Below are 14,152 nucleotides of genomic sequence, written 5' to 3' on the forward strand. Positions count from 1 at the left end.
CACACGTGACCACACACACATGTGCGCGCAGACGCACACTCGACGAAAAACTAAGCCCTGGGCGCAGGCATTGATTCGTTTGATGACGGGGATGAGAAGAAGTGACTTCGACTGAACAATGGGCGCGCGCGTGCTGTGCGCGCCCGCGTTGCCTGGCTGAGCCGTGACCGTTCACCCCGCGGCACCGTGACAGCAGCCGTCTTGAGATTCTCCCGAGATTATTGAGGTCTGTAATCAGAAGCGGGATTGGGAGGGGCGGGGGAGTACTGAAATATTGGCATAACACATGCCGTTGCATTGTCAATACAATTTGAATATATTATGTAGGGGTGAGAGGGGGATCCATTTATCCATACCCCACTGATTACTAATGACCCGACGACGTTATTCTCGATTGAATGTTGTAATCAAATCAGACCGGCGATGTTGGACAAAGTGCATCCAGGACAGTGCTAAACGATGTAGTAAATCAATTGTGATTGGGTGGGAGACACTTACGCGACTTTGAATGAAAGTATTGTTTACTCGATAATTTCTGCCTATTTTGTTGGTGGGGTATCTGCAAACGGATCACGCAGGAGAATGACAGAAATATACAGACCCGTGGCACTCCAATCAAAATCTTGATTTAGACTGCAGGCGGAATCCGATGAGCTCTGAAGCTCTTTGTCACACGTGTCCAGTAGGGGCGGGTCAGCAAGTTACAACAAACACAAATCCCCAAAACGATAGCAATGCAAAATAGAGAAAAAGGTAATAAAGTCACTAAAACAAAACAATAACTACGATTGAATTTTATTTCGATTTAAAGTTTTCGTGACTGCAGGGATTCATCTTCTTGGTTCTTTCGGTAAAGTCACGTAGAAGGGAAATAACAAAATAATAAAAATAAAACAATAAAATGCAATTCTCACGACGTTTCGGCCACAACGCAAGCAGCCGTCCTCAGGTGAAGAACAGGGCTGTCGGAAAGACAGCGTCATTCCGACCGAAAGAACCAAGAAGATGAACTACGATTGAATTACGCACATAAGAACAAATATGAGGACACTAAACTACTGCCGATTTTTCCCAATATTAAATCCAAGCTTGGGCCACGTGACGGTGTTTGACCACACACTGGTCAGCGTGCGTCAGTGACGGCTAGGGATCAGGGCCGGTTCGAAACGTCCGTACCGTGTGTACGTTCAACTTCTTTCGCACCCTACGTAGCCAACCGCGCCAATCGGAGGTGCGGGGGAAGGACAACAAATTCGCCACTCAATGTCAGCCTGGAATCCAACTCAGGTCTCCCCGGTTCGGAGAGCAGTGTGCTAACCGCTGCGCCACCGTTCCCCCGATTTGCATTTATAAAGCATCTCGAAATGTAAAAGCCCCCATCTCCGGTGGCTGCGCAGGAAAGGCGTGCGTCACCACATTGCGGATGATCCCACTGTGCACTCTCATACACACAACTCGGTGTGCGTGTGTGCGTGGCCTGGATATGAGCAGCTGCAGCGTCCTGGGTATCAACAACATATATATTCTTTTATCCATCATATTTGTTAAACCATTTCTTCCAGGATAATCCCTCGAGACGGAAGGTCTCGTTGCGAAGGGCTGATGGAACATCAATTATGTAAAAATAACAGCGAGAGTGGGACGTTAAAGGTGTCCAGTGAGAGAAATGGCTTCTCGTGACGTGCGAGGTGGAGCCCATTGAGGGCTCGTTTGGTCCAATCTCTCACGGAACCTGCGGAGCGTGGCCCGAGCGCACGGGACAGAGAGACTCCGCGTGCCCCGGCGCCTATCGAAGCCCTCCCTACCCTCCCTACCTCTTTTTTACGATCAGAGGAAACAAGAAGATGCACGGTGTCGTAGGCACTTTGCTTCGTTCATCATTTCGTAAAAATGTTTTTAAATAATAACTTTGCTTTATGTAAACCCCCACCTCTCACTCACTCTCTCGCTCACTCTCCCCATCTCTCTCTACCCCCCTCTCTCCCCCCCCCCTCTCTCTACATCCCCTCTCTCTACCCCCCCCTCTTTCTTCCCCCTCTCTCTACCTCCCCTCTCTCTCTACCCCCTCCCTCCCTACTCTATGCCGATGTTCCCCCTGTTTTAGCTGTAATATTTGTAAAAAAAGAAATGTAACTACGGCAAGTGCTGCATCTGCACCCAGCCCTTCTCGCATTCCTCTGGCCTCCGACGGGGAGCTCATAAAAATATGGAACGCCTCACGAATTTGCGTGTCATCCTTGCGCAGAGGCCATGCTAATCTTCTCTGCATCGTTCCAATTTTAGTTTATGTACTGCCGGAGCTCCATCCCCTCCCTCCCCTCTCTCTCTCCCCTCCCTCTCTCCTTCCCCTCCCTCCCTCCCTCCCTCCCTCCCTCCCCTCCCTCTCTCCCCTCCCTCTCTCCCTCCCCTCCCTCTCTCCCTCCCTCTCTCCCTCCCCTCCCTCTCTCCCTCCCTTCCTACCTCCCTCGAGCTCCGCGGGCAGCACCGCGGCACCGCGCGCCCCGCAGTCGCGGGGTAAAAATATTGGCCAAGGGCCCAGGGTTGGGGTTGCCACCTCTGAAGTACAACAACACCACCACCATCGGGACGTGTCACAAGGAGAATACCGTATCTCGCAGTACCGGAAGAGGGCAAGAGCACGTGGTACTGTATATTATTCCGCAACTGGCAACAACCGGCAATTTCAACGTCCCGGGAAGACGACTACATTTTCTCAGGACGGTTACATCAACAAGTGAACGTTCCTGGGAAAACCGGGACAGGTGGCAACCGTAGCCAGTGTTGGCGGGGCCCGTGCACATTAATTAATTCGTGGCCTCCTCTGTTCCAAATTCGTCGGCTCCGAGCGAGATGAGAGAAGAGATCTAGACGAGAGATAAGGATGCAGCGAATTGAGATGAATATAAGACCCAGGGTAGAGATGCAGCGAGATGAGAGACGCAGCCGATCAAGATATTAATTGCCCTCGTGTTAATTCGCTTGTCACGTTTAGCAGGATTTTCTTTCCGCCGATATTTGATGCTAATATCGGAGGCGCGAAATTCATTCGGGGGGTGCGAGTGCACGGCTGTTAATTCAACCACAGTGCGATCTGGTCCCACTTGTCATGGCCACACACACGCGCGCGCGTGTATATATACGTTTGACCAATTTATTGACCGGTTTAAATATTAAGCAATCTGTCACTGTGGGAAAATCTCGCGGTGCATTATGATTAGTAGCAAAGCAGAGGAGAGCACATTTTCAGAATGTAACATTTCATAGTGGCGGGTGGGGGGGCAGACTGTCTGATTCCGTATCGTCTGTAGACCGATACCGCTCGTGCGTGTGTGTGTGTATTGTGCCGTGGTGTGGGGAGCGGTAGCGTCGTGGTAGCGCGTTGCACTACGAACCCGGCGACCCGAGTTCGACTCCCGCTCACAGCCAACACCGGTGACGATTATCTGAACCGGTCCTGGGCCCTCCTCTAGGTGGGCTCAGCCTCAAATGAGTACCAGGTGCGGTGTGTAAACATCGCCACTGGGGAGACAAAGGCGGGCCACGCGTCCCCTCGTGTGCCATGCCGGCATTCTTAGGTGCTAACAGCACTTGCCCCAACAGTCTGTTCAGGCTATACGGGGGAATCTAGATTTGAAGCTTTCGTGACTGCAATGATTCATATTCTTATGTTTTTTCGGTAAAGTCACGTAGGTAAAAAATCAACACAAGCTTCCGGAAGCTTGTGTTGCCTCTGAAACGTCGTGATTTTTATTTTATTAATTTTAAATTTTTACCTACGTGACTTTACCGAAAAAACCTAAGAATATACGGGGGATCTTTGTCGTTGTAGTCGAGTGAGTGAGTAGAGGTGAGTAGATGAGTTCAGTGAGTAGAGGCGGGTAGGTGATATAGGTTAAGTTGATGGGTAAGATGGTTAAGTGGGTAGGATGATTCTATAAGGGGGTGAGTGAATAGAGGCGAGTAGGTGGGTTCTGTGAGTACGGGTGGGTAGTCGGGCGAGTGGGTGGGTGGTTCTTGAGGCGCGTCTGTAGGCAACTGTGTGCAAGGCCTCTCAAGATGGCTGACAGCCCATTGTGTCGTCACCCATTTACCCCGCGCCTTCTCAGCGACAACCTGCGTCTGGCCACGCGCCCTCGTGTGCCGTGTCGGCCCTCCATCGGTGCCGCTCGATAACAGCACTTGCCCCAACAGTCTGTTAAGGCTACACAGGGTCGGGGATCTTTGTCTTTGGTGCCTTCGTACAATTTACAACACGAGGTTTTTATTTTTTTTATTATAAACTTGGCGCCGTTCTTCTTCGCAAACGTTTGGCGAGGAACCTCGCAGCAAATTGATCCAACACGGAATGCGCATTGCCCCGAGGATGGTGATTCAGAACGTTGCTTCCGCTATGTAACAGTTAAACGTTGTTGTTGTTGGGCATACACATGGTGATCCATTCATAGATTCCCGACCGAGTTCTAATTTGCATCGTTTACAACCTTAAGGCCTCGCTTGGAAAACTGAAAAGTTTAAAATAATACCTCCCAATTATGGTCGGGCGGGGTGGGCTGGATCCAAAAATGTTTTTCAGCTATGGATGTTGACCCAACAATAAATGATGCAAAATGTCAGCTTATTTTTTTACCCGTGCCGATAATTAGAATGTACATCACTCCCGACCTCCTATGACGAGTAGTAGACAATCGACGATACGTTTCTGACCACAATGAGCCTCTCCTATCCTTGTATGGCCCTCGGGCAGATTTGGAAATTCGACATTCCCATGACAGAGGTCAAATATCACTCCAACATGGTTGTCAAAAATGTAGATTTTAAAGTTTGCGTCGCCACAGTCACGGGTTGTTGAAGGGTGACGTGGGGGGGGGGGGGGGGATGGAACTCAGGACCGGCGCGGATATAATTTGCCACTGACGTTCGCCATGGCTGGGAATCCCACTCAGGCCACCGGGGTTTGTAGCCCAGTGCCCTCACCACTGGCCCACCGCTCCAACACCCCCCCCCCCCCTCGAGTTGCGGGCGTGAACTCTGCGCAATCCGAAACCGCGGAGTGAACGCGTTGGCGGTCCGGCGCGATGTTCTCCAGGGGTAGCGACCAGAGGTTGCAAACGGGTTTTGATTCCTTACCCGTACCCGTACCCGGCCACACCAGGGTCGCAAATGGGTACGCGTACCCGGGCCGGGTATGGGTACCGCTCCCCTCACACAAACGCGCGTGCGTCCACAGGTACACATACACGCGCTTGCAGCAAGACACACACAACTTTCAGGGTGCGTACGGCAGTAAACGACTGAAATAATAAAGCAGCAATGCTGCGCGAAGAACGCCTGAGACCTGCAACACATTTGCATGGCACTTTACCCGCGATCAGCAGGCACACTCCGTTACGCTTCCGCACACGGGTCACATGACAGATGTGACGTCACAACTCACTTGCCGTGCAAAATAGATGCATTATTGCTCCCCCCTCCCCCACCAAAAAAAATACAAAAGTCTATTTTTATAATGTTTGCATGGTGTACAGTCTGGAAAGTACCCACATGGCAAATTTCAAGTTTGTTGCATGTCGGGAAGTACGCTAAACATTTTGAACAGACACATATATGGATGAAGCCTACAGCCACTATAGATTCAAAATGCGCCATTGGAGCTAAACATGTGTAGGGGTGTTAGAGAGAGAGCCCGTTATGCATGGCAGCCTATGGTAAACAAACACAGTAGGCGGGGCTACATGAGTGCACGAGCAGGTGCCCTCTGCGACGTCCGCGCCAGACACCCTGGGGGGTCGATTCGGTCGTTATGATCCCCCGGGGCCCCACCCCTCAGGGAGGGGTTGGGGATAAAAGGGGAATGTATCGAAGGGCTCGGGAGTGATGTTTTAGCTAAAGGAGAGAAGACGGAAGACGTCTTAGAGAGAGCCCTGGACTCCCCCTGGTACGCCGTCCTTATCAGGACCGCGCAGGCTCGAGCCAGTGGCGTGGTACCAGGGCCAGAGCCAGTGCTGGTCTGGACTCTGGGTACCGGGCCCGACTGACCAGTGTCGGGCCAAGATAGCCTCCCCTAGCCCATTAGTGGAGGACTCAGAGGCAGGCTAGGGTTAGCTAGAGAGGTGTGTCCTCAGATAGACGGGTGAGGGGGCCGATACCCCCTCAAATGTGTATGTCACAACGTTGGTGTTAAATAAACAAGTGTGCCTCCAACTCCGGTGTGAACGAGTCGTGAGCGTTACTACATCTGGCGTCAGAAGTGAAACAAAGTACGAACATGGATACACGCCGGACGACTCGAGTCGGGGTACCAGAGGCAGAAGACACCACTGCAGTCGGAGGGCCCGAGACGGCTGAAGATGCCATCGACCAGCCGGGGCTGGGCGCATCCACGCCACAGCAGCTGGAAGAAGGGGAGCCGTCGATGGAGGGGCTGAGGGAGGCGCACGCGAAGCTGACCGAGCTGCTGTACGCCGCAGCCGCCATGCTCGACACCATCACGCAGCTGGGGGCTGCGGGACCGCCACGGGGCAACGGCAGCCGACGATCACAGCGCCTTCCCGCCATTTCCACGGAGCAACATTTTGAAACTCCCGCCATCGCCGCAGCTGCTGTTGAGGGCGTGGCCGCTCTAAGCATCGCGTCCAACGGCGGGAGTACAGTACCTGCCGCGTCACCACCAACGGGCGGAACGTCACCACGGGTGCGACCGGCGATGCCATCGCTGGTTCGTGCCGACGCTGAGTTGAGTGAGGCGGACGAGGGAGTGCGTTCTTCCTCTGCAGCCGCTGCCTTACATCAGCGGCTACCTCCACTCAAGGAATTTGTGGGCGAGGATGGCGACTGGGGCGGCTTCCAGCGGCGCTTCCTCGCCCACCAGGAGATGGCACAGTGGACAGACGCCGAGGCTCTCCGCGCGCTGCCAGCACTTCTCGACAGCGACGCCCTCGCCACTCTAACATCGGCTTCGAAGGAGAGGCGCTCCACGCTGCGGAAGGCGATGCAGGTGCTGTCGGCGGTATATGGTCCACCATCGGACTGTCGCCAACTCTTTTACGATCGCCAGCGGGGGACGAAGGAGTCGCCCCTGGCGTACCGCACAAGCCTCCTGGCACTGGCGAAGGAGGCCTTTCCACGAATGGATGAGGAGGGTGTCGACGCCATGGTGACAGAGAAGATACTTTTGCTGGCGGACGACTTAGACATCGTCATTGTCGCACAGGACGATGCAGAGATGTGCTCCCTCCAAGCGGCCCGTCTTCTCCACGCAAACCTGTCCTCTCAACGACGGAAGGCCAGCAAGGCGGCGAGCGGGCGTGCCGTCGCTGCAGCCACCCTCCCGGCGGAAGAGGTTTGCGCCATCGACCATCAACGGCAGCATGGAGCGGGAGTACGGGAGGACCGGGCCGGTTCAAGCCGTCTACAACATCCATCGTCGTCACCAGCGCTTCCACGCTGTTACAACTGCGGCATCCGGGGCCACGTCGCCTCGGGGTGCCGCTCTCCTGGGCAGCGCAGGACGACACCTCAACGGGACGCCGGCCCTCGTCACAAGCTCCACCATCATAATCCGGCGAGTCGCGGCACCCCTCATGCTTGGCCCACGCACACGCCCGTCACACACTCAAACACCGCAGCGAAGGGGGGGCCAATATCGCGTACCATGGCACCAACACGCACCGCTCTGGGTACTCAGATTGAACCCAGCCAGTGGTCCGTGTTGGCCCATCGGGTTGTAGCCGCGTCGTCAGGGTCGTCGGCCGTTGTGGGTCACATCGATGGGGTCGAGGTGCGCATCCTGGTCGATACAGGAGCATCGGCGACCATTATTTCGGAGTTGATTTATAACATTCTCCCTGCCCAAAGCCGTCCTTTGATGCCTGTTAACGTGCCATTCTTTGCTGCTAACGGGGGTTCACTTGGCATCATCGGACAAATTCGTGCCCAAATTTGTGTCGGGGATATTAAATTGTCTGGGCCGATTTTTGTTTCCGCCTCGCTGGCGGTTCCGTGCCTGCTGGGGACGGACTTCCTGGCCAAAATGCCGATTAGGATATTAATCGACCAGGGATGCATTGAGCTCCCATCGGGCCGACGCATGGCGTTTCTGCCATCCCCCGCTACGAGCCGGACGGCGTTCGCGACGGTGCCGGCGTTCGTAGATAGAACGGTGCGCGTTCCTCCGGGGGCGCAAATGTTGATTCCTTTGAAACTTCGGCGGCCCTTCGCTAAGGGCATTGGGGCTCAAGGGGTTCTGTTGGGACCGTCTAGGGCCGGGGTCAGTGGACCTGATTTACTCCCGGCCCAGACCATAGTGAAAGGGGAAGGAGAACCCTTCATCGCGGTCCTCAATGTGGGCTCGCAGACGGTGGTGGTCCCACAGGGGACCGTGCTTGCTCACGCAACGCCGGTGCCCTGTGAGGAACCCGTCGCGAGTCATGTCGGCGCTGTCCCTGCACCGCGACCACATTCGGACAGCGATGAAGGGTGGCTCGAGGCGCTTTGTGCGGGATCGACGGACCTGTCAAATTTAGAGCGTCAACGTCTTAAGACACTACTGCGGGAATTTTCCGACGTTTTCAGTCGGGATAAATACGATTTGGGCTGCACTAATCTGCTGCGTCACCATATTGATACGGGTGACAGCGCGCCAATACGCCAGAATCCTTTTCGGTTGAGTCCCGCCGAAAAGGACCATGTCAAATCGGCTGTTGATGACATGCTAGCCGCCGACATCATTTCTCCCTCCAACAGCCCTTGGGGAGCGCCGATCGTCCTGGTTAAGAAGCAGGACGGTTCGTTGCGGTTTTGCGTTGACTTTCGGCGCCTTAATAAAATTACGGTTGCCGACGCATACCCGCTCCCACGGATGGACGAATCGCTTGACGCCTTGGCGGGAGCGCGATTCTTCTCCACATTGGACTTACTTTCGGGATTCTGGCAGCTTCCTCTGGACGATGATTCAAAGCCTAAAACTGCTTTCCGTACTCCGCACGGCCTGTTTCAATTCAACCGGTTGCCGATGGGCTTACACTCAGCGCCGGCAACTTTCCAGCGGTTGATGGAATTGGTTTTGGCTGGATTGCAATGGGAGTCGTGCCTGATTTATTTGGATGACGTTATTGTCTTTGGCAAAACTTTTGATGAACATCTCCAGAGGTTGCGGGCGGTTTTCCTAAAGATGCGGGCTGCTAATTTGAAATTTAAGCCCCAAAAATGCCATTTGTTACGCGAGTCGGTGCGTTATTTGGGGCACATCGTGGGACGCTCAGGTATTTCTACCGATCCCGCCAAAACGCAGTGTGTAAGCTCCTGGCCGACTCCCACCTCAGTGGGAGAGGTTAGGAGTTTTATTGGGTTTGCGTCGTATTATAGACGCTTCGTCGCTAATTTTGCGACTATAGCAAAACCCCTACACGCTTTAACATCAAAAGGGGTTCGGTTCTGCTGGGGTCAGGAGGAGGAAGCTGCTTTTTGCTCCCTTCGGGACGCTTTGGTAAACGCTCCTCCCCTGATTTACCCTGATTTTTCAAAACCATTCTTGCTCGACACCGATGCGAGCAACACGGGTATTGGGGGCGTGCTCTCCCAGGTGGTTGACGGCGTGGAACGTGTGGTTGCGTACGGCAGTCGGGTGTTGTCTCCAGCGGAGCAACGATATTGTGTCACCCGTAGGGAACTGTTGGCAATTGTCCATTTCATCCAACAGTATCGCCCATATCTGTACGGTCGGCATTTCACCGTCCGCACAGATCATGCGGCACTGCAGTACGCCCTGAGGGTTCAACAGCCATCGGGACAATTGTCCCGATGGTTGGAGGTCCTCCAGGATTACGATTTCCAAACCACATACCGTAAGGGCGTTCGCCACACCAACGCGGACGCTCTGTCGCGCTTGCCAACCACCTCCGAGTGTGCATGCCTCCTGGGGTCTGGACGTTGCAGACCTCCAGGGGACACATCGGTTCCTGTCTTGGCGGCCGCCAACGACGACGATACAGTAGTTACTAATTCGATCGAACAACAGGGCAAAGATTCCCTGTTGGGGTTGCCCGTCATTGACTGGGGGCGCCTCCAGATGGAGGATGTCTCCCTCCTCGGGTGGCGACGTCGCGTTGGCGGTGCGGCGGGGGGAAAAAGAGGTGGTTCCGACGCATGGGAAATGTGCCAAGGCCTGCTGATGCATTGGGACGGGAAGTCGCGTCGACATCGGCTGGTGGTCCCTACTGGGTTGCGGGGCAGGGTGGTATGGGCCGCTCATGAGCGCCTCCTACACCTGGGGACCCAAAAGACTCTCGCCTTGCTGCAACTTGATTTTTATTGGCCTGGCATGACGAGGGATGTTGGGGATTTGTTGGGATCATGCCCTCGATGTGCACAACGCAAACCGCCGGCACGGGAGTCTAACCCGCCCTTGCAATCGATCAAAGTGTCCAGGATAAACGAGCTGGTCGCTCTGGACATTTTGGGACCATTCCCCGCCACCCCCAGGGGGAATAGATATTTGTTGACTGGTGTCGAGTATTTTACACGCTGGCCTATGGCCTGGCCTCTGGCCAACCAGTCGGCAGCAGCCATCGTGGAGGCCTTTGTTCAGGGTTATGTCCTGGACAAAGGTGCTCCGGAGAGGCTGCTGACCGACCAGGGCAGAAATTTTTCCGGTAAATTACTCAGACAAGTCTGTGATCTCCTGGGCACAAAGAAAATTCGGACCTCCCCATATCACCCACAAACTGACGGGATGGTCGAACGGTTGCATCGCACCATCACGTCCATGTTATCCCAACAAGTTTCGGACTCGCAAACGGATTGGGACCTACAAATTCAGGGGGTCTTGGCGGCGTACCGGATGGCACCCCATGCAGCTACGGGGTTTTCTCCCTTTTACCTCATGTACGGCCGAGAACCAGACCCGCCTGTTCGTGCCCAGTTGCAGATCCCCGTGCCGCAGGGAAAAACTAATCTGGCTGACCACGTTAAATTTAATCTGGACAAATTGACCGAGGCACGGGATGCTGCAATGCAAAACTCTGACCTCCGTCAAAAGGCGAATGAGCGCCTCAGATTGAGTCGAGCGCACATGCTGCAGTGGAAGCCGGGGGACAAGGCATGGCTGCACTGCCCCCAGGTGCCACTGGCAACCTCCTCTAAACTGGTGCGGCCGTGGCGGGGCCCTGTGGAAGTGGTGGAGGTGTTACGACCGCAGTGCGTGCGCATCAAGTGGGGGAAGCGGCGATGGTTCGTGCACCCCTCTAGGTTAAAACCCTTCTCTGCGGTACACAATCGCACTTCACACGCGCGTGGCCAAGCATGTGGGGGGTCGGCCGACTCGCTGGGTCCGTCTCCGTCGCTCTCACCTAATGCCTTGCCGGCTGTGCCACCTTCAGGTGCATCAGGAGTGACGGGCTCACGCCCGATCACCCCTCCTGCGGATACCGAGGGTCACGCGGAGTCGGATGAATGCTCACCCCAAGACGGACAATTGCCACCTGATGGTCCGCCACGCGCGGTTACCCCGTGTGAGGGGCCCGCTGCAAGGACGCGCGCTAAAATGCGCAAACTGTTGTGAGGCCGGAAAATGTGTACATAGCTGTTGTGTTCATTGGATGTTGTGCGGGTGGTGTGTTCCCCACTCCTCGGATGTACATATGTTGGCTTCACCGTGTGTTGTGTGTGCGTGGTGGGTTCCCTGCTGATTGTATATAGGCTGTTTTTTTTACGGAATTCGTATTTATTCGGGGGGGGGGGGTGCGACGGGTTGTTTTCTCATCTTGCTGTTGCGTTCTTGTTCTGGTTCCTGTTATTGTTCAAAAATAGTGAGGCACACGCGCGGTCAGGGGGTGAAGGCACCTTTATTGTCAAATTTTTGTATGTTGGCAGCCGGGACGGCTGCATGCTATGCGGGGGGGAGTGATGTAGGGGTGTTAGAGAGAGAGCCCGTTATGCATGGCAGCCTATGGTAAACAAACACAGTAGGCGGGGCTACATGAGTGCACGAGCAGGTGCCCTCTGCGACGTCCGCGCCAGACACCCTGGGGGGTCGATTCGGTCGTTATGATCCCCCGGGGCCCCACCCCTCAGGGAGGGGTTGGGGATAAAAGGGGAATGTATCGAAGGGCTCGGGAGTGATGTTTTAGCTAAAGGAGAGAAGACGGAAGACGTCTTAGAGAGAGCCCTGGACTCCCCCTGGTACGCCGTCCTTATCAGGACCGCGCAGGCTCGAGCCAGTGGCGTGGTACCAGGGCCAGAGCCAGTGCTGGTCTGGACTCTGGGTACCGGGCCCGACTGACCAGTGTCGGGCCAAGATAGCCTCCCCTAGCCCATTAGTGGAGGACTCAGAGGCAGGCTAGGGTTAGCTAGAGAGGTGTGTCCTCAGATAGACGGGTGAGGGGGCCGATACCCCCTCAAATGTGTATGTCACAACGTTGGTGTTAAATAAACAAGTGTGCCTCCAACTCCGGTGTGAACGAGTCGTGAGCGTTACTACACATGTTTGATTGCTTTTTCAGCCAGGCAGTGCATGGTGGCTACGCTGCACGTGGGCTGCCTGCAACCCAGCCCCGCGTGGAGGCCGTGGCGATGGTTGGTGGATCACACGCGGACGCTGCGAAACTCCCCGCGTGCGCCAAGGTGCCCTTCTCCTGACTTGCCAGGAGAAGTCGGCACACGAAATGTGGACTTCTGCTAATAGAGGGCCGTCCCCCCCCCCCCATGTGCTTCGGTTTACTCCCACGTGTAAACACTCATTCATTGGCCGATAGCACCTTCATATGTAGAGGATTGCAGAGCTTGTGGGTGTGGCTGCTGCGGCTGCTGCCCGCGACTGAGGTTGCTGCCCCCTGCTGGCGCCGTTCAGTCGCCCTCGTGGGCAGCGAGGAATTCTCTTCGGTTTTGTCGGTAAAGTCACGTAGGTAAAAAAACAAAATAAAAATTAATAAAAAATAAAATAAAAAATCACGACGTTTCGGAGGCAACACAAGCTTCCGTCTTCAGGTGGAACCGTCACAGCACGATTGCTGTATCAAGTAAAGAGTATCCTCTTCTCTTTATCCTCTTTACTTGATACAGCAATCGTGCTGTATCAAGTGAGGCAGAGATTCCAAGATACAAGTTCTCGTCAACCTCGCAGTGAGGAAGCCAACAGTCGTGCCGCGACCTCGCACGTTGAAACTGTTATTTAGATAATTATCCAATGGGACCGTGACCTTGAATCGTGGCAATTAATTTGACCGTGAAGGTGGCAGATCATTTCAAGGCCTAGATGCTATACAAGTCTATTTAGTAAAAGGTTTTTAGCCTTTCAACTGGTACAAAACTGACACCTTTATACAAGGGATCGTGTTTGCAATAACCACAACACAAGCAGTCAAAATGCAAACAAAAAGAAACAACTCTGATAATGATAATGATATGCACTGTCCTTGAAGTTGATTGGTCCACACCCGAGACAGCTTTTCTTAGAGCCTAGTCTCCATTGGTGTTGGACCAGATGACGCCAAAAGGCGTACAACTCAAAGACAGCGCACTATCAGAGTAGTGAGAGCTCGGGGTGAAGCATTTACACGAAGTCTATTTGTCTGCGTCTCTTGAGCTACGCATGCCTCGATGTCCACGTTTTGTCTCCAGAGCCGATGTAAATCGATGGGTCCGATTCACGTAGAGGTCTTTGGCCGTCAGTCCATCACTTTCTCGGCGTGATGACAGCAGTTTTTGTCTTGCAATTCATGTAGGGCCAGATTCTGCATGAAACCACAACCATTCCACAACCGTCACTCGTCCCACAACCGTGGAATGGGCCGAAGTGAGTGGGGCTAATGAAGGGGATAGAGCGGAGTAAACGGTGGTGTGAATGTAAACCCAAACTTCTGATCCGTGCCGGGCATCGTGTCTGCCCTGACAGCACAACACCGATCCACTGAGTGCAAAAACTCCGCTCAGAACGATTCCCAAATGAAATAACATTTTTTTCTCAATTGTCGCTGCAACAAAAAAACGATTAACGCTTTGTATCCTTTAATTTTCGATTTAAAGCTTTCGTGACTGCAGGGATTCATCTTATTGGTTCTTTCGGTAAAGTCACGTAGAAGGGAAGCAATAAAATAATAAAAATAAAACATAATAAAATAATTCTCACGATGTCTTCACCTGAGGACGGCTGCTTGCG

The 14,152-nt window shown here is 53.9% G+C and overlaps 1 non-coding gene across 1 annotated transcript; it reads right to left on the minus strand.

Moving 5' to 3' along the window:
- Positions 1 to 2,200: 2,200 nt before the first annotated feature.
- On the minus strand, positions 2,201 to 2,303 carry LOC144731660 (U6 spliceosomal RNA). The gene has a single exon (XR_013587996.1). It is a non-coding gene; the product is annotated as a U6 spliceosomal RNA (small nuclear RNA).
- Between the last annotated feature and the right edge of the window lie 11,849 nt (positions 2,304 to 14,152).

Source organism: Lampetra planeri, chromosome 39 (assembly GCF_965212315.1).
Source record: "Lampetra planeri chromosome 39, kcLamPlan1.2.h2, whole genome shotgun sequence".
NCBI classification, from domain to species: Eukaryota; Metazoa; Chordata; class Hyperoartia; order Petromyzontiformes; family Petromyzontidae; genus Lampetra; species Lampetra planeri.